This window comes from Dromaius novaehollandiae, chromosome 12, assembly GCF_036370855.1.
Source record: "Dromaius novaehollandiae isolate bDroNov1 chromosome 12, bDroNov1.hap1, whole genome shotgun sequence".
Lineage (NCBI taxonomy): Eukaryota > Metazoa > Chordata > Aves > Casuariiformes > Dromaiidae > Dromaius > Dromaius novaehollandiae.
Genome location: NC_088109.1, coordinates 10339827 through 10361617, shown reverse-complemented (window position 1 = coordinate 10361617; position 21791 = coordinate 10339827). Strand labels below are relative to the sequence as shown.

Sequence of the window (21791 nt, the reverse complement as noted above, 5' to 3'; positions counted from 1 at the left end):
GATGTATTGTGTAAAGTAAAAGCAGAGGATATTATGCCATATAATAGAACCAAACCCTTCAATGGAACTGATCAGCACCAGCTGAGAGACTGGACCATGCACAGAGAAAATAGATGAGGAAAATTGTAAGGTTACACCATTCCTGCAAGAAATGTGTCACTGAGCATGACCTATTATGGGTCATGCATACTTGGCTGCATGATTATTTCATGAAAAATGGTATATGGATATTAGCTTTCTATTGTTGCTTATTAAAAAGATCTAAATTTGTAAAAAAAGGGGGGGGGGATTTGACTCGAATTGTCATCAGGCTGAATTAATTGTACGTGTTATTAATAGTTAAATAATTACAGTATTAATAACTAAATAGTAAATAGATGTTTAAGTGAATCTTCTCCTAACCTCAAAGAAAAGCTGTTGGTAGAAATGCACCCGAATCAAGCACTTTAGAGGTAACTATCATGTCAGGCAATCCTGTATATCTAGTGGAGATGGTGCTTCTTGCCCCCTAAAACTGTTTGTATGCTGACAGGCTCTGCAAGCTGTGTTTTGCTGCACAAAGCATTTTCATTCTGGGAATGCTGTTCTGTGGGACCTGTGCAAGGGAAATGGATTTTTGTCTTTAAGGCTTGGGAGAAAGTGCACCAGTTCTAAACTGATTAGAAGCGTAGGAAGCACAAGGTAAATTTGCATAATGTGGAGGGAGACTCTTTAGGTAGTGCCAGCCTATGTAGACCTGTGCTGTTAAACTTGTGGCAGAGTTCCAGGAGGAGTCTGAAAGCGGAATGGCTCTTAGCACAACGCTGTGGCTGAACTGTTCCCCATTCTGGTGCTATGTTGAATGCTGCTTTTTCAGCTGTCCTTGCACCGTGTTCTGTTGCTTGAAGACCTCGTGGAGATTTGGCTTATAAACACAGGTTCAAGAGTAGATGGTAGCTGCTTTAATAGAGCCTTCCAATGCTGTTTGGAACATGGAAATGCAAAAGACTTTGCTTTACCTACAGGTCATAAACATTCCTAAGGTGCAAGTTCTTTTTTTCTTCTGTGAATAGTACCCAATGCAATGGGTTTGTGGTACTTTGGCTGCAGATGCTATAATACAAATAATCCAAGACACATTGCCTGAGCAATATTCCTAATCAGTCTCTTGGTGGATATTTTGGGTAAAAGGCAAGCTTTGCCAGTACAGCTGTGTTTAGAAAAAGTTTTTTGTTGGTCCAACTTAGGACTTTGACAGATTAAGTCTTGTTGCAGTGGTTTAAGAGGATGTTGTCTCACCTGATCCTCCTGCAGAAGAGGAAGTGACCTCACATCTCAACTGTTGCAATGCAAAGCCTATCTTAGTTTAAGCGACTCTCAAGGCAGATTTGAAGCAGGGTGGGGAACAGAATGTTCTCATCTGGTTTGCTGTAGTAATCATGTCCTGTGTATAAAGTGAGGTGTACAGGTGGAGACAGTGACATGTAAAGTCACTACATCCAGGTTCGACAGGTCTTTTGGTGAGGATATCCAATGTCATACAACCTGTGCTGCAGTTGGTACACAAATCCAGTTCCCAGATCAGAACCAGGGTCATTAGTGTCCAGTCTATACCCAAAATCCTGCTGTGGCCTGTTCCAGCTTTTGTGATGTTCCAGAGAAGTTCACAGACACAGTATAATTTAGCTGCAAGTCTCTAGGTGTGATGAGGAGAACTTATTTATATTGGACCTTCAGAAATAAGAGCTGTAAAAAGAATATATCTATAGGAATGAAAGTATTTTTCTGCAAAGCCAGTTTTTTTCTTTTGAAATTCAAGAAAATTGTAAGTTGCATAGCACGTAAGAAGAAGCAGCTTGATATGAAGCTGCAAGATTTCTTCCACAGCAGTAAATTTCAGTACAGAAGATGGATTTATTTTAACAGTTGCTTTTTCAGTCAGTCAGACAATCCTTGCTTTGTTTCAGATCATACTCTAGCTATGTGTCTGTGGACACAATTAAGCCCACTTGCCTTTCTGATCAATTTAATGCCTTCTGGCAACACCATCAGCCAGCTGTTTTTTCTATCATATAGTGGGCAGTATGCTGTGTCTTTTTTAGATATGAAAATGTGGTCTCTGAACTGCTGGATCAGTGGCAGGATATCATTTGGCTGACTTTACAAAGTGAAAATCCACTTATGCTACAGTAACTATTTCATTGATAATGGTGCTGTTATCTTAAATTAGAAAGCACCTGTCAGGATCATATAGGTCTATTACATTTCCTGTCCCATTAAAGTGATTAATACTTGGTTTTCTGAAAGCCATTCATTGAACAAAAGTACCTGATCAATAAACTTAGCCCAAGGTGAGTTGGTAGAAATATATTCAGTTCTTGTTATTCTTTTGCCTGTGTATTCAGCATAATGCAGAATCTCTCTAGCCTGCTCTCCAACACGTGTAGGTGTCTAATACTGTCCTTTAGCAGCTGAATTCTTTGAAATTTTAGGATCTTCATTCTGTAGATTCTGTTGGAAGTATATTAACATGCTAAAAAAATCGTCAACACCCATTTTATGGAAATAATTTTATATATTTACAACTATATTCCTCAGCATTCTGAGTTTTCAGTTACCTTTGGGCTTTCCCGTTTTTTGCCTTATTGTAGACATGAACAAATGTTAGTCTTCAGCCATTTGGGAGTGGTGCAAAGCATTGAGGCAGCACCAGAGTCTTGGTATTATAGTATTCACCAATTACCAGTTTGTTCAAGGGTTGGAAACTATGTATGCTATAAACTTGCTAAAATTAATGTGAGATCCTCATGCTAAATTAGAAAATGTACAAGAAAAACACAATGAAACTATTTATAATGGCCATCAAATTTAAGTAAATATGACTCAAGCAAGTTCAATTTGAATTATGACTTCTGATATACTGAGAAAGTTTGTCAGTCTTACTTAGGCACAGTACTGAGGGAAGCCTTTGTAAAGTTTTTATCTGTCTCTGAGTTTCTTAAGCTTCTGGAGGATGTTTCAGATTTTGATTTGGATCTTTATGTAAATTAATCAATTAGCTATCCTCCCAGGATAATTATTTGTGCTAGGAATAGATACTTGCATAAGGTATATGTGCATGGTAAATCAATGGAAGTTTATACAGAGCTGTTATATTGTTTTCCCACACCAAATAAATCTTAGTAATTGTGCAGAAGGTTATTTCTCTATTGCATCCTAATGATTTACCTTCTGACTCTACTAGGGTACAAGATCTTATGATTATGCTGCTGGCCTCCTGGAAGATTTGTTGATAGGGTTACTTTATAAAAGAAAACAGCCTTCTATTTGAGACATATGAACGTGAGAAGTCTATTAAAATAATTATCTCCATACAACTTTGATTCAGTTGGACTGTGCTTTCAGTTGTAGATTATCAGTGATGTACAAATAGTAACTATCTAGTACTTATTTTCATATGGCAACGAAATTTCTGGCTGGTTCAGAAATGCAGTAAAAATACTATGAATATTTTCTGTATTGTTGGCCTGAACGAACAATGCAGCCCACACTGTTACAGCCTCTTTTAAGGTAGGTGTATGTATGGTATGGTTTCTGTAAAGAAGGCAAAAACCTTCTTTGCCTTTTTGCCTTCTTGCATTACACCTGGTCCATAGCTGCACAAACTTCTTCTGACCCTGAATGACACCATGGAATTCAAACCAGTCTCAGAGAAGGCTTATTTGTACTTTCCATTTGCTATTGATACTAAATAAAACTTTTCCACCTTGCTGCTTTAAGCAAGACCAGTGTTAAATATTAAGGAACCTCCCATGAAGATAACAGTTTGTCGGAAAAGAAGAGTCTCGCACTTTGCAACAGTATTAAATCCTTATTTTTCCAGCCCACACAAACTCTGAAACTATTACTAGTTGCTGATCCTCTCCCCCTCAATAAAAACACCCTCAAACCCTGTTAAGCTTAGAAAGCACCATATAAAATGTTATTTCTGCAGAAAATAGCACTCAATTTTTTCCTGCCATGGGAACAAATAGCTTAGTGATCATCTACTCAGATGTAGCAGCTGCAACATTTAATCCCAAGCCTTCTTACATGCAGAACACATAATTTTAGATGATTAATAAATATTTCCTGACATGTGCATGCACACACACACACAGAGAAGACTGAAACTAGAAAATAAGTTCCTTCCTTGGATGGATAGTATCCATGGATTGATTTGGAAATTTAATTTGCTAATGAAGTAGGAAATTGTTTGCTTAAAACTTGAAAGTATACTCTGGGAAAAGTGGAATAGCTGTGTATTTGATTACTAATGTATTTTTATTAGAGCAGACAAGCAGTTTTCTTGCTTTAGACCAATGTATTACATCTAAATGAGGAACACTCACCCCTTATAGGAAAAAAAAGTTCAAATAATTACACAAGACACAATCAGACATGCTTTGGGCACATTATTTATCAGCCTGTGCAAACTCAAATCTCCTGTTCGGACTGAACTGTTCCCATCTGGCTTAGCAGAAACATCAGTTCCTCTCCAGATTGTGCTGAGGTTTTCAGCTGATTGCTCTCTTTTGTGCTAATAAGCACCAAACTCATTCTGCCTGATGATGGAACCCCATAATATGAACATCTGGGGAAACACAAGGTGTCTTGTTAAGTCTTTCTAGCTCCACCTGTAGAAGTTCAATGAATCCTTGAGGGTGTGACAGCTGCTCTGATAACAGAATTAATTAGCAGGCTTGCTCTAAAGCACTGTTGCTCTGAGGTGGTGTCTTCATACAAAGATCTCTTGACCTGTCCTCATAATGCCTGTTCTCAATGAATCTTATAAAATGAGACAAAAGGCAGGTCCAGTCATTTTTTGCTCTTTGACCCTACCTCTGAAATTTTTTAAAAAGTTGGGCAAACATTGACCATTATTAAAGATAATGACCTGAAATGTGACTTTATTCTCTGAAACCTTCTGGCAACGATTGCTTTCTTCTTTTTGTGTTAAGCAGTATTATGTCTAGGGAAATACCCAAAGCCTGACTTGGCTTATCTATTCTTCTGTTGTAAAGACTTGTACAAAATCAGCATGATCCATCACAGTCATTCTGTTATAGGTCTATGAGGAATATGGAAGTGAATTACAACAGGAAAATTTGAGAGACATGCCAAATTAAATGAAAAATTTGCTCTTTAAAACATCTCGTGGGAAAATATTCTGTTGAAACACTCTAACATTTGATGCAGATGTCAGGGGAGTAGGCTGCATAGAAGACTAGAGAGACCTGATTGTAAAAGACAGATGAGGAATGGTAGAGGGTAAATTGCTAGGATGCCGGAGGTATTTGTCACTAAAACTCACCTTTAGCCTGATTTTAAATTTTTTTAACTTGTATGTCAGGGAGAAATACATTAGTATGCTTGAGGTGGCTTTGAAGCCTGTATTACAGCATAGGCAAACACTAGAAACTAACATAAATATGATTGCTAAGTTTGTAAGAATGTGTGTACAAAATAACCATTTATCTGTGCATGCTATGCGGCCATAGCTTCAACAGGTATGGGATTCATCAGACCTGTTTCACCGGTGCAGATCAAAAGGACCTGAGATGCACGGAATTTTGCATGCAGGAGTCAATTGCACATGAGCTTTAGGTCCAACATCAGGCCTGCCAGACCCAAGAGTCTGTAGCTTTTGTCTGACACCAAGAAGCTATAGAAAAATATAGTCAGGCTGAGTCAGCCACCTGGAAACATTATCACTTATGAATTTTAGCTTCATAAAACTTTAGCTTTGCAATGTACTTACAAGATATAGATGCACTTTACTGGTGGGAGACTTAAACATGAGATAGTTTAATTGCCTTGTCCAAAACCAGTAATTAGATCTTTATCTTCTAAGTCTCCATGAAGAGCTGCTGCTGCTTCTTTGGTATTTCTGTGCAACTGTCACATCCTGATCAATGGCTATGGAGAAAGGGATAATGAGGATTAACATCTCCCTACCTAGCATAAACATGTCACACTTTTGTTTATCTTTCAATCTCTGTGAGGACATAAATGCCATTCAGATTCATTTCTTATCCCTGTTTTGTCGTCTTTCTGGTGGCGGAATAAATCTGCATGATTCAATGATTGTATTAGTATGAAAAGTTAAAAAATCATGACAACTGTGATACTGGCAGATAGCATTGTTGATATTTAAATAATTTGTTTTATTATATTATCTACACGTGCTGGGCATGGACCAGGATTTCTGTGAACTAGGTACTCTTTAAAAAATACTACTACATGTGTACTACCTTTACCCAGTAATTTTAAGGTAGCTTATCCCTTTATTTCCCCTACTTGTCCATGTGATAATTTGTTTATACCTTGAGAAAAGCTAGCAGGAAGGCTGGACTGGAAGACTTGAATTCAAAGTTAAAGATGGTACCAAGGTTATGGGCCTGATTACCAGAGGGGGATGGTAGTGACTTCTCTACTATTGGTATTAGGCTAGCACTAGCAGTCCCACATGCATCAAACTGCCACATGAAAACACAGAAAAAGCAAAGCAGACTACAGTTTGAGGGAGTACTTAAGTATATATGAAAACAAGAATGCCAAATGGGCAGAAAAAATACACACTCAAGTCAACATATGGTTGGCTACCCCAGCAACTGAGAATTACATTCTTAAAGAGATACGTGCCCGGTGCTGAATTGGTGTAAGTCAGTATAACTCCCCTGGAGTCTGTGTGGTTGGACCACTTTAAATCTGGTACAGATAAAAGCAACTTGAAACACTCCAGTGAAACTCATCTTTTTACTTACTACCACTTTACTTACCTTTATGAAGTAACACCAAAGTAGTGTGGTGTCAGTGGATCTGCTTTTGAGATGAGCTCTGCATCCATAAATCCAATTGAACCTTGAGAAGCTTCTGGATACTCACTAGCTTTGGAAATCAGTGTGAAAGTTTTTCTGGCTACCTGCTTGTGAAAGAAATGGATTAATGAAATGCTCATTTATCTGTCTGTCTGATTAATGACCAATCTCTGATGCTTTGTCTTGCTGTAGGACAATTTATTTTGGAATCAAATGTCTTTGTCAATCAAAAATGCAATCTTTGCCTTTTCTTCCTTTTGCTGCACCAAAACATACATTTGATGTTCATTTTTATCATTGTGAACATGACCCTCAGGGCCCACAGGTAAACGTTTCCCATTTTGCCCTTTCATCTCCATGTGATAAGATGTAATCACATCAAAGGGGCCTTTATCTAATTTTGGTTTCTCTCTGTGTATTCTTTCATTTAAGCTTCCATTCAAAAAGACCTAATAACTTCCTTCAACCTAGGTTTAGCTAACAAATTTATTTTAATCCACTTTTATACATGTAGTAGGCAACACATAGGGGAAAGAGTAGACTAGGATGGAAGGCACTGTATATAAAAACCGCTGTTCTGTTTCACAAACTATGCATGGCAAAGATTTGATTTTCATGTAGTTGTGCATTAACCACTTCAGTGGACTTCAAAAATAATTTAGTTGCAACTTTCCTAAGCTTGTAGTAGAATAGAGACTTATTTCATCCTGTAAAAAGAATGAAAGTCCTTTCTCCGTTTCAGCTGGCCCTATGTTACATGCCCAGACCTTTAATATATTGTGCATCATAAATAAGGTTCCTATTCAGCCAGGTACTTACTTAGGATTTTTAAAACATCTGTATTCAGCAAAGTGTTGAAGTGCGTACCTAATTCCATTGAAATCAGTGACACTTCAGCGTGTTTCTGAGGGTCTTATGGTATACAGATGTTTTATTGAATTGGGGCTTAAATGAGGAAAGCAAATCAATAATAGCTGAATTAGGCTTTTCTCTTATGTTAAAATTTAAAAATTTCATTTGAATTTTATTTTCATTCCAAACTATACCATCAGCATGTGCTGACCTTTAACAAATGTATCTTTTGACGATTTAAGAAAGAACTGTAACTATTTGCTTCATTGATAAGTTGCTTGAAAATTAGGTCCAGATACAAATTCCATTTGCAGTTCTTGACAGTTGCAGCTAGATGAAAAACTGACAATTTGGAAACTCTAGTGTAATGTAATAAAATAGTAGAATATAGAATATAAAAGGTATAGAAACCAATCATGACTCTCAGTCTGTGGAACAGCTAGCCACTTCTGCCTTTTCATTTTTGCACTATGTATATTATATATCTGGCTGGCTTTTTGGAGAAATAAATATTGTGATGTGTGGAGCAAATTCTTATTCAAATTTCCTCAGTATTTTCATCTGCTTGACTTAAATTGTACAAACAAATAGCTAGCATGCCATGTCTGAAATATATTTTTACAAAAAGTGAAACAATTTTTCCCTGTATTTAGACTTGATCTATAAATTGCTTTGTAGTAGATTGTGCTGTGTTACATAAATCTAGGTTTTTATAATTATGTAAGGTATAAGGCACATTATGTAAGGTTTGTTTCTATCATTTAGTAATCTCTGTGAATAGCTGACTGGGTTAGTTATTTTAGTACTGATGCCATGTCTTATGTGCATGAGCTGGAATACAGCAAGCTGGAATTTTCTATTGCAGATCTATTAAATAGAGACAATCAATGAAGATTAAAGAAAGAACTATGCATCCACTCACCATGACAAGCATAACAATAATGAACTAACTCAAATGCATTATAAAAGTTTAAAGAATGTTTATTATTATTTTGCTAACCTGATAGATTGTGCTAACTTTGCCTTTGGCTGAAACAACCATTTTAGAAGGTTTAAAGAATGTTCCTGATTCATCGGAGTCATAATTGCATTCTTAAATTTAGTTGAATTCAAGTAATTGAATTCAAACAATTGAATAACCACACAGACATTTTGTTGAATTGAATTTGAATTTGGGGATTTATGTAGAATAAAAATAATAACTTTAAGTAGAAGATATTGTTAAAAAGAACAGTTAAAACACAATTTACAGTGAAGGTTGTCATAAAACATCAGCTCTTCCCTGGCTAGCAATAGTAAGAAAATATAACAGATATTTCAAACTGGAAAGAATCTAATGTTTTAAGTATGTTGTTAATCAACAGTCCTGATTGCCCTTTGGGGACCCAGTCATTACATTTTACACTGATGGGTATTACAAAACTAAGTATAGGACAAGATTAGTTTGGTTGCTTTCCTATTGCAGAAACTCGCCTCTCTGGGCCCCAGTTCTGCTCCCACTAGAGACGAAGACAAGCTCCCTTCACGTTCAGTGGTGGAAGGCTCTAGAAGCACAGCAAACTCCTGAACGCATGAGTACCTGAAGCTCCAAGTGATGTCACTACTCAGATTTTGGCCCTTTAGTAACAATGGTAAAAGCACTTCATTTAGTAATCGTTTCCTGTTTCCTTTTACTTAAAAGATTCTCTGTACCACTTATTATTCCTGAGGTGGCTCTTTACTTTTCAGCTGCTTGTAATGCTCTCTAAAATTCATTTTGGAGTGGATATTTTCAAAGTGAAGGGTGGTAAAACTGACTTATAGCTTCTGACTTATAGTAGCATGTAAGAAAACAGCTTAGGAGATGATAAAGTACATTTGAAGTGCTGAGAAACTTGGCAAATTAAATACTTAAATTTTTTTTTCTATGATAAGTCTAGGGTGTATCAGCAGAGTTGCAATGTAGGATGTTTGAGTTAGCAGGAGACAGGTAACATAATGTAACTATCCACCAGAACCAATGTGGCAACCATTAAAATTTCAGCTTTAAAATGGATCACAGAGCGTATGGGAACTGATGTTCCTTTAAGTGCAGACTGGTCATTCATGTGTGATTAAATAAGTAAGCAGATGAACTCACAAGCTACTTTCCAGACAGGTAAGGCTGTCCTATTAAGTTATTGCTTAAGCTGTGCTAAACCACTTGGCTTTACTGTTTGTTAATGACCTGCTTGCAGAGTTCAATGAACTAGGTTAGCATAAAAGTAACAGAGTACCCTAGGTTTACGGGAAGGATCCAGAACTTTTAGCTATAGGTCTGAATTGATGACCAACACTTCTAAAATCATTTCCAGAAGAGACATTTATACATTGCAGGATGGCAGCCTCAGTTAATGCACACTGAAATGGGTGGGGATGTTTTGTTAAAGTTTTTGAGATTTTAGTCAAGGCTGTTGATGCTTCTATGATTCACAGTGGAAGGTTACACTGGAAGTTCATGAAGTTCATAAGGAGAAGAGCAAGGGATCAAAGAATTTTAAAAACTATCCACTTAATGAATTTGTTTAACTAGTTTTTATTAAATGCAATAAAAATACTGGTTTGCCTCTTTTTTTTTTTTTTTTTTTTTTTTTTTTTTTTTTTGAGATGCATTATTAGCCTCTCGATTATAGGTTCAGGTAGTTCAATTGATTCTCAAGAAGACTTTTTGTTTTACAAGAACAAAGCTTTCTAGGCAGTCTTGTTCAAGACATAATTAGAACAATTAAGTCATTTGAGGTTGACTTCAGCAGCAAAGAAACCCATTGACTGGAACAGGAGCAGAATCAGCTTTGAACTAAGCTTAGGCATAATTTTTTCTTATTCCTTTGAAGATGCAAATAAAATAATCTCTATCACATGGATGGATTTGCTAGTTAATTACGCACAGCATCTGCAACACAGAATTCAGTCTTATGCCATTTAAGGTTTGGCAAGACAGACGTATGGCTCTGCAAAGAGAAAATTGCATCCTTACTAAAAACACTGACATCTAAAATGGGCAATTGTCAGATGCCAGCTTGATTTGATGGAATCGTATGTAGGTACCTGTCTTGCAAAGTGATTAAACATTCAACACCAATTTATCTGTGTCCATGCTTCTCACTTGGATATACTTTTGAAATATGAAGTTCTTTTGAATACTCACTAGCCTGATCTCTTTGCATTCTGGATGGTTTTACTGTGATGATATATTTACATGTGTATCTGTGTTATCAAGCTGTTTTATTCCCTGCTTTGCTCTAACAGTGTCCAGGCTGCAAATCAATTATTTCAAAAAAAAGACTTTGTATGAGCATCTACACTGTACAGTTATAACAGACCACATGGGAGTCTTCTCTCTGTCCCATGCACTTCTCCAGTAGTATTGAACCATGTGCTTCAGTCTCCTACCTTAACATGTCTTGTACATAGCTGCCTCTTTTCAAAAATAATGGTGCAGGGAAAATGGGAGTCCAGCGCAGATCAGAGCCCTGATCTGTATCAGTGGCACCCTTACTCTGCCCCAGACCTTTGCTGGAGTGGGTAACAAACTCACTATAGGACATGGCCTTTGTGACCAGAGCAGCTGCCCAAAGCACAGTCCTTGCATCACAGCCACTCCATCAACTGATGGAGCAGTTGTGCTTCTCTCTTTAGCAAGAGGCTGTGAGCAGCCCCTTTCTTTTTTATGGGAGGTGATGTCCAATATCTTGAATAAATGCAGAGGTTTTCCTACAGCAAAATAAGCAGTTTAGAAATAACGTGTAAGAAACAAAATTAATTTCAAATAATATTTTATATATTTACTGTAAGGGATATTAAGACAGCAATATAATGCAAATTTACACAATTCTTTACTAATTTGGACAAAACTTATTTTTGGTGCATTGTATGAAATGGAGGTGCAGACTTTTTGGTACATCCAGAATTCTTGTGCTTGATGCGTGTGGAGGATTATCTGGAGGAAAACGGACATGTGAGCCCTAATGCTAATAGCAAGAGTGTGAAAGTAGGTTTTGCGGCCTACCAGTAAGGTTACTAGAGGGCATGCAATGTGGTGAGAAACTGTCCTTGGAACGAGAAGAACAACTCCCAGATGTTCAGTGAGAAACTTACAGGCTTAGGGGAGTTTCTTTGCCTCCTCGTGGATAGTACATGCTATCCAGTCATACACTGTTTAGATGCACGTGCAAAATGAACATGTACCAATCACTGTATAGTTTGATTCACAGGATCACGGTTAAGGCATATAAAAGATGCTATTCGGGCTTAATAAAGTGTCAGCATTTAATCATATTGATTGGCGTGCTGTCCGTTTATCTCCCGCAGATGCGGAGCTTGAATGGCAAACTTTGCGCTTGGAGCCATACCTTACTAAAATTCTAGGAGTGTTCAGAAATAAAATTTTTGATTGTCCTGTGTAATAGAGGCTGTCACAGTCTCTGGGTCAGATTAAGATACAAAATTTAAAGATACTGAGAACTGTTATTGTTTGAGTTTGTGCAGACAGATCTTTTTTCACAGTTACATAGAAATACACGTAAACTTGACAGGAACTTATTTCCTCTAGCAGTTTGCATAACAGATGGACCTAACTCAGAAGTGACTGCATCTGAGCTAATAGCAACATTCTAAACGTACTAAATAATGTCACAGCAGTAGCTTTCCTTACTAGATAGTTCCGATGATCAATACCCTCCTTTGTTAAAATTCGTCTGTTATTTCTAATACAAAGGCTGTCAAAGTTTATCTACCAGTCTCTAAATACTTTAAGACTGTTTTTGAATCTTATCTTTATGGCTCTTTGATATTGTTTTATATCGGTGAAATGCCATTTGGTCCATTCTTGCTATTGCTTTCAACTCAATGTTGAAAGTGGAATTCACCCCATTTTGTTAGAATTATTGCTGCAGTCCTTTTATTGAGATGTAGGCTACTCAGAAAAGGATGATACCATTCACCATTTTGGGAAGTGTTGCGATTCCCTGAGGAAATGCAAACATCCCACACTCAGTTACTTTAGTCAAGTGTAATTTAAAACCAGCTCTCAAGCATAATGGGATGTTACAGCCAATATTTATTTTTCTTTCGTTAGATAAATAGTACTAAATTGCAATCCTTGAGAAAATTGTACAGACTGTATCACATCTGAATGTGTTCGAGCTTGAGACTCGCTCTGGCAAATTCTCATCATATTCAAATAACCATCATTATGCAAATAAGAACATCCTCATTGCCAAGCAAGTTTAAAATGGATGTTTGTTTTTATCATGATGAATTATCTTCCTCCTGGTAGCAGACAGCTACATGCAGCTCAGAAGAGCTACACGAGACCTGTTTATTCTTCAGATTTCTTTTGCAAGTTGCAAGCCGAATTTGTTGCCAGCTAGGATAGGTTTTGATTGTTCTTTGTCCCATAGAACTTGTTTGGAAAACAGCACAGTCACGCCTTTCTTATCACCAGAGTTTTGGGCCTGTTGATATTCCAAGTTTGCTCATAATAGATCCTTTTTGAGAGTCACACAGTGGCAATCCAAGGTCATAGTTTTCAATTGAGGCAGGCCAGCATTTCATACCAGCATATGTATGCCCTGTGATTGAAGAGTAAATCTTGGGTTTAGTGGTCAGCTTCAGCAGTTACGCTGGATACTTGAGCAAAGAAAGAAAGACACATTTCTTCATCCACCTTTGGTCTGTAGATGAGCTGTGAACTGCTTTGCAGCTGTTACAGCTTCAAGTCTGACACAACCTCTGCAACCTCAATAATGATCCCCCCCCCCCCCCCAAGGTCATAAGAATAATGCCCTATCAATTCTAAAGCATGTAGACTTTGGTACCCAAATGCCGGTCGATGCTTCCTTGTATGGAATAAACTAATAGCCCCAGATCTATTGCAGCATCTCCCAAGGTGGTGCATAGCTGCATAAAGCTCTCATGCAGAGCTAGGGACTTCCATTCGAGGGATCTTGTCTCCTTAGTGTAACAGAGCCTCAGCCATGCCCCAGGTGGTTCTATACTTTTAGCAGAGGGCATGATCTGACATCCGTGGGAGCTGGCAGCACTCCTGGCCAATCCAGCTATTCACACCTTGATCTTTTATCTCAGGTTCCTTTGAAGGTTCAGCTAGTTCGTATAAGAACTTCACTGAATGCATTGGGCAATATGTTTGTGGCTTGACTCCATCCTGGAGCAATTTATTGCAAGTGTTTGATATTCAAAATAAAATCCATTTGTTCTGCATTTATGCAGCAATCTGCACAATGGAGTCCTAGTTGTTACTAGGGCCCCGGCACTACTGCAATTTAGATGATGCATAAAATAATATATGAGTCACAAGGACAAAGGAAAGGATTGTAGCAACAGTTAATTCTATTTTGTTTGACTATTTTCTGCATTATCTGCCCAGATCTCATGAAGAATTTTACTTGAATGATGGCCAGTCCATGTGGTAGAAATGCACTTTAAATCCCCAGTTTACAAAATGGCGACTCAATAAATGGCTTTTTAGACTTTATTTTGATGTTTCCTGTGCTTACTTTCCACAATAACTGAAAATTGAGATTAAATATGACCACCACAGCTATAGCTATGTGAGAAATACCATAAAATTTTTGTAAAGTGTGGTTTCATTATGTAAAATAAGGTTTTTCCATGAAAGCCATTTTATTCTATGAATGACTGCCTTAAGGTGGAAATTAATTGTAATTCAGAAAAGCATAAATAAGACTGAAAAAGTCATCTTCATTCTTTCTTTGATGTATGTGTAGTGGAAAAGAAATGATAGCTGTAGTAAGTTATAACATTTAGCCAAAAGTTAGCGTGTCTGTTATCACATTAATTCTGCTTGTTGATTATATTTAAAAACAGATGGATTGTTATGGAGATTACAAAGTCTAACAAAGACTTCTTACTCTCTTGCTACCAGATTCCTCCTTAAATAGTGCAGAAAATGACTCTCTGCTAATGTTTAGTCCACTTGCAGATATTGCAAATGAAATGTACTGCCTCATTTATGAAGAGCAGAGGTACAGAGTGAAACATAACAAAAACTAATACCCGTTCTAGGACGTATGTATTAGGCAGATGGTGGCTCATTTAATTTTTTAAAAAATTAGTTTTATGAAATCAGAAATAAGGACTAAATCTCATCAAGGTCTCTACTTTTCATGTGATAGAGAATTCAGTCTAAATTCACCAGTACCAGTCTACACCAGCAAAGAGCATCTCTACCAAGTATTATCTAAATCTATCAGTCCAAAGGTTTTTCACACATACCAAAGGTTTTTCACACATACCAAGAAAATTTCTACAATATATCTAATTTAAAATGATTTTTGGCTTTCGTAATATTTAGGAGACAAAAGCAATGCAGCAGGAATCATTCCTTTTGTCCCAGCTTTATGAAGTTTTGTTAATGCAATGAAAAATAAATAACAGCAATCCCCCTCATATTTGGATTAATTTCAACCTTCCGTGCCCCTTCTGCTCTTAGCTCTCAGTTTTTCTTCCAAGCATACTGGGGATTAAGAAATCAACATAAATAACTAGAGGAGGAGTCTTTAATTCTCTGCAGAGGCATATGAGAATGTATAAGTGAGCTATAGGCCAAGAATTCTTATTATTATAGTGACATGGTACTTATTTATATTTACAGTTAGTGTTATGGCTTCTGTAAATTAAAAATGCTACCAGTCTACTTGAAAAGGAAATATAATCTATAAATAGCTACTTTATGCACACTGTATCATTTCCAGTTCAGTTAAGCAAAAATATTTTTCATCCTCTACTCTTAACAGCTTATCCTATGAAATTACGTCTGCATGCAAGTGTGTGCTACAGGCCAAAATCTGCTTTCATTTGTAAGACCACTATCTTAGAATATATCCTATTCATCATCTTTTATGACTAGATTATATCCCTAACCATTTTTGTATCTGATCCTGAAATAACCACAGCTTCTAAGCATGCATAATTATAAGCAGTTCATAGTGTGTTTTATTTATTAAAAGATCAATTTTTGTGTATTCTATAACTTACATTATAATTTCTTTGAGACTGCTTCTTCCCATAGATGTAATCAGATGTCCCTCAGATTATACTACAACTAGAAAGATTCGTTTTAGAATAGATACTCAGATATGTGAAATCTTGGGATTTAAACAACTACTTTTCTCATCAGGATGGGCTATTTTTGGCGTTATAGGCTTTGTCCCATCAAAAAAATTGTCTTCAGAAAAAAAAATACGAAGATTCTTATAGATACTGAATGCAAGAGGAGAAAGGCTTGGGAGAGGATACAGTATTAGATTTTATTGTTTTAGCCTTTTCCAGTAGTACTGATTTGAAGCTGCTTGCTTCCACCAACTGTGGAGCAGATAATCAAATTTGTATTCTTAGTCTTAACATACAGCTAAATCCTAGAGTGCTCCAATTTGCTTTGTTTTGGAAGTATCAAAAGTCTGACTGAATTTTTTGTATGCAGTCAGGTTTCACTTTGATTCAGTTAGGAAATAGATGATAAGCTTTTGGTTTTACAGCACTCAAGGGGTCACTTGGATGGAGTTAATGAAGAAACAAGAGGGTATAATAAGGCAGTGCTCTTTTCTGAATGACTAATATTTGGGCGGGGGGGGGGGGGTGCAGTGGTTCCATCAGAAGCAGATGAAGAGAGAGAACAACGTACCTCAGACCTGTCCCAACCATTTATTGACACACAGTCTAAGTTTACATGAAAAAGCAGCCACAAATGCTCACTGGAATGAAAAGACAGATTTGAAATTCATAATTCTTTATTCTGAACTTGGAAGAATAATGTTAAGAAAGTATTGCAGTCTCTACAGTTCTTTTTCAAATCACTTTTGGACCTGAAGTGGGTAGAGAGTAAGAGTAGGGTCTGGAGCAGTTATGTTATAACTCTTCTTTGTAACTTCTTATATGACTTCTTATAAAAGAGAATATGTAGAATAGCTCATCCTGAAGGAGGAGGGAGTATATATGTGCCTGATATTTTTGTAGAGGGCAAGAACATATAGTTACACTTTAGAGGGGGAGAAAGGACATACCAGAGAAATAAAATTTTATTTTTGCTTTGCTTTATTTTAATAGAAGGAACATCCTATTGCATTGCAAGAACCCACCAACTGTTTTTTGAATCTACTGGCAATTATAGAAACTTTGAGTATGTTCTAAACACAAAAGAACAACTGTATTGAAAAACAAAGCCCAGTTTTGTTTTCATAACTGATTTATTATTTTACGGGGTATTGACAGTGTCAGGGGAAAGAAACAACTACTCTGAAAAATGTGGCTGCACTAGTAAAATGAAATAAGCAAACTATGGCCTACTTTTCATTATGGAGTTGAATTCAGCTTTGAAAATTCTGTACATTTTGGCCCAGGAACAACGAAGTCCATATATATTTCACTCTATGGGCCTTTACACTAAGAAAATTGAGTTCTAAGACAAAGCTTTAAAAAAATCACTAAAAACAGAAACTGTGGAACTCAGTAGAATTGTAGAGGTGCCAGTTAGATCTTTTAGGTTTAATTAGGCTAAGACCAGATTAGATCTTGGTCCAGATATGAAGATAGGCTGAGTGACCCACATAAAGTGTTAAGGCTGGTGAACTTCAGCAGATCATGTACTCTGCTTACTGGAGGATAGCAGGCAGGTCCTGTGGCAGTGGCAATGTGAGTTAGTATGTGTGCATAATGCAGAGCTGCACCATGCAGTGCTGCCAGCTTTGATCCAGAAGTATAACCATGTCAGTGCGGACTTGCACAGCAGCCAACAAAGCCTACTCCCTAACGCTGCCACGAAGGACAATAGTTTCTTGTTCCACTGTCCTTAGCCTGGTGGATGGCAGCTTGGCATGCCACCTGGTCTATCTGCGTATGACATCTGGCATTCCCCTATGCTAAAGGTCATATAAGTAGTCTTCCGGAGAGATGCATCTCACACTATTGCCTTTGCCAGTACAATGCATTACTTTCTTGTATAGTCTAGGATTAAAATTAATTCTTCACTTACTGATATAAAGGTTCTTAATTCTTATACTACAAGTGTTGTTTATCTAACATCGGGCAAAATAATTTATATTTATTAATTACATTTATGTAATTGAATAGCTTAGCTGCTTCATGTACATAGCATATGCCATTTGTATCCTTCTTAAATGACAAATAATTTCTTTATTTTCATCTCTGCAACTAGATGGAATGGATATGTACGTAATGCTATTTGGTTTATTTTATTCTTTTGGTGGGCTAATAACCCGCTTTGCTGCAGAATGCAACAACTTTAATTTCCATCATTAACTACAGTGACTTTAGAAAGAAAACAAAATATGACATTGAGTGACATAAATGGTTCATTTTCCTGATTAGACTGTTCAGAAAGTTTAACATAATCTAAACCTGCTATATTGTGGTTTAATATTTAATCCAGTGATGTTCATAAAAGACTTCATAAACTGGCCCAATATTTGTTTTAAACTTCGTCATTTTTGCTAAGCACATCACCTCTTAACGTGCTGCAGCATAAGAGTTGTGTCAATAGTATGCCACATTCTTAAAGTAAAATGTTGTACCAAGCTCATGTAAAGAAAGTAAAATAGATAACTGAAACTGAAGTCAGCTACTCTTAAATAAATAAAAGTTGCAAAAGGATGTAGTTTACCTTGTGAGCTTCATTTTTTAGTGACAGCTGTTTTATTACACCTTTTACTGACCATGTGTTCAATCAATATAAAACCCTAATAATGTAACAAGATGCTGCAATGTTTTCTGACAAGTACTTGTAAATTTTTCTGGATTGCTGCTTGTTAAACAGAGATTAGATGTGGCTATTAAAAGCTGGCAGTAATGTTCTAGTAAAGAAGCTTTATTTCTGCCACTGCACATGAAAAGACTACTGGGAAAGGATTGTTAAACTCTATATGCTTAAAATGAGGTAGTGGCAGAATAGCTATTACTTTATATAAATAGTCTAATAAGCAAAATTGTGCTTGGCTTGGACTACATGACTGTGAGATTCTCAGCAGGATAGAAAGCAGAGAAAAAATGTTCCTTCCTATTATAGTGTTACTTCAGATAAAATAATATGAATTGCATCAATTACATGGCCTAATTGATATTGTTCAAATAAATCACCCAAACAGGCATTGCTGAGATACTGTATGGCACTAGCCTGGCTAATGTGGCAGTAGCCTCGTGGCACTAGCCTAACTAATGTGAGTTTTAGATTATGGCTAAAAGCCAACCTGAAATGATGCTGGACATAATTTAAGATTTACTAATATATACACTACACTATATTATATATACTATATATACTATATATATATACACTATACTATACTACAAGTATCCTCACTCCCACGGATGGTCAGTTGTGCACATAAAAACTCTTTCTGACATGCATGGAACAACCTGTATGAGCTGATGTTCATTATAGAAGCAGAAAGTTCAAATTCTTGACCTTAGATAAGAGTCAGAAGGTTGGAATGCTACAGAAAGGATTAAACAAATACTAAGAGCATATCCAAAGCTTAGACTTTGGTTAGGAAAGAAGGTTAAGCTGATATTGATAATCAAAAAGCTCAGCTGCGTGATAGAGATTATGAGTGTCTCAGAAATTTGAAGTCAACTGTTAATCTTGTGGTTGATACATAAGCCTATGGAATAGGAAAAAAAGATTTCCTGGGTTTTCCCAGACAAGTCTTGTGGGTCAGACCCAATAAAGAACCTAATCTTGCCTCAGTTTGAGGGGACTGAAACCCACATCTCCAGCTGTAGGCTCTCCTTCCTTTTGAAGTTAAGTCAGAGTACAGCAAAGAATGAAAAAGGCATAAGGTTAGAAGGAGAGCAAACAAAAAGGAGCTTAACTGTACTGTAGTGGCTGGGGCATCTATCTGAGAATTGAGAGTCGAGGTTCTGTTTCTGTACTTACTGTTGAGTGTTGAATATAAAATTAACCTGAGAGCAAGACTCCTTATTCCCTCCCAGCTGACTGCACTAGGCACAAGGTTTAACAGTCACTACAGTGTCATACTATTGATAGGAAAGTGTCATTTTTAATTGTCATTGAAAACTATTCCAGACCTATTCAGTCCAGATCTAGATGCTTGTTGCATGTTGCCAGTTATCTAAATCTATTTTAAATCTAGATTAATATCATTTTGAGATAATGATTATTTTTGATCTTATCTTGGGACACACCTTGCTTATTTTTGGAGATCCATGAAAATAAACTCTGTTAGAAGATCTATTTTTACCTTTTCTTACAAATTCAAAAAGATCAAGTAACAGCAACCATTTTTTTGGCAATTCGCATGACTAAATCAAATCTTTTGATGATCATCCAAAGATTTAAGGATAAGATTTTTTTCCCTGTGTAACTCACAAGTCAAACTTCTGAAGTTAATTGTGTTTTAATATTATAAAGCTGATATAAGTTAACTTAAGTGTTTGAACCCAAGTAAAAAAGAATTATTTTTAAAAAAATATGGCCTACTAATTTCTTTGTTAAACTAACAGAGTAATGATTTTGGAAGGTAGAATGCTTTGACAAAATAAAAACTGATTTACGCTTCTTAAGCTTTATATATAGCCTGGTTGGTAGCTAGAGGATTAGTTTAATGTTAGAAACTGTATCACTTTCATGAAATGTAAAATGAGGTTTTATTCCCCTGCCTTTCTCCTCAGTCTTTACATTTAACACCAAGAGAAACCCTAGCTCCAGATGAGGAAGAATCAGTTTATTTGCTACTCCCTTCTAAAACTTTGTCAACATCTGGACATTTAGGGCTGAGATGAAGTTCTGACATCTTCCCCATCCATGGGGATGGTGTTTTATAGGCATATGCTGTGGCATCACTATACTGAACTTGGCTATAGACGCTATGGCCTACATGTGAAACATCATTCCTCCAAGCAATGATTTCTTTTATATTGCTTTTCTCCTGTCTCTCCTGGGAGAATTACTAAGGATAGTTTTCTTAATAGAAAGCAAGAACAATGGAAATAGCAGCTCAGTCAGACTCCTCCCTTTTATTTTTCTTTCATTTGGAAATGATATATCTCATATAACTATCTTAGTCTTTTATTGGATGGATTTCTTGTGAAAATCAGAAAGATTAGGTCTGTGTAGAAAACAACCCAAGTAGTTCTGGGAGCATCAGAACTAATGAAGCCTGGTTTTCTGAGACTTTGTTGCAATAGTTGATTGTAATTGGTGCCTAAAAAGCTGGAAGTTATAGCTGGACATTTTCCTGTGATTCAGGCATTCATAATGACTTTCTTCTCTGCAGATACTTCAGTGTCTAATGATGAATGCACTCACAGTGCACCCTTTCCCTAACCAGTCACTTCTCGGTGATCCTCTGTGTCTGGCCACCTATGTCATGAACTTTAGAGAACTTAACTATTACTGACTCTGCTCCTCTGTCAGAGCTGGTTGAAATTAGCTAAAGGGTTCAGAAGCCAACTGGAAGAACAGACACACACCTACGCTCAGTCACTGCTTAATCATTTGTTCTCTGAAATCAAACTAAACTATACTCCTTTTTACATTTCAATTTCATGTCTGGTATTTCCTTTGTAAACTCCTTCCCTTAAGTTAATACTCTTCCTTCTTTGTGAAAAGGTCCATTTAAAATGGAACAAGCTTCCGTGAAAGGATTTTTCCATATCATTACACTAGTATGACTCAGTCATATGTGTTAGTGGAGCTTTTGTGATGGCTGTGAGTACTTCTTCGATGTTCTAACTGGAAGTATATCATGGAAATTATGTTCATCTCTTTAAATTCACCTCCTATTTTACTTTGTTCCAGTGTGGCTCTTAAACCACAGTCCAGAAGGAGGGGAATTTAGGCATAATCTCAAACTAAGCACAGAAAATCCTTAGCCTGTGATTTTAGCTTTACTTAAAGCGTGTTTTTTTGGAAACAATCGAAACACTCTCCACCATTCTAACTCCTGTCCAATTCCAAGCCCCTTCTGCCCTGAGTGACCATGCTGTATCTGTGTTGCGAAGTCCTATTTGTTATTTAACCCAGCTGTACCTGTTTGCTTCACAGGCTAACCAGGCTAATCTGCA

The 21791-nt window shown here is 36.7% G+C and overlaps 1 long non-coding RNA gene across 9 annotated transcripts in view; it reads right to left on the bottom strand.

Annotated features, from left to right (window-relative positions):
- The window catches only part of LOC135329685 (uncharacterized), a 121543-nt gene that overhangs the window by 26571 nt on the left and 73181 nt on the right, over nucleotides 1-21791 (bottom strand). For 7 of the 9 annotated variants that reach the window (XR_010391238.1, XR_010391245.1, XR_010391240.1 and 4 more), the window contains 2 exons: nucleotides 6801-6943; nucleotides 5780-5937 (listed from right to left, as the gene is read on the bottom strand). The exons of 1 other annotated variant lie outside the window; for it this stretch is intronic. This is a non-coding gene — a long non-coding RNA (uncharacterized LOC135329685). Of the gene's footprint in view, nucleotides 1-5779; nucleotides 5938-6800; nucleotides 6947-21791 lie in introns of all 9 variants that reach the window. One more of the 9 variants, XR_010391239.1, reaches the window with a different exon arrangement.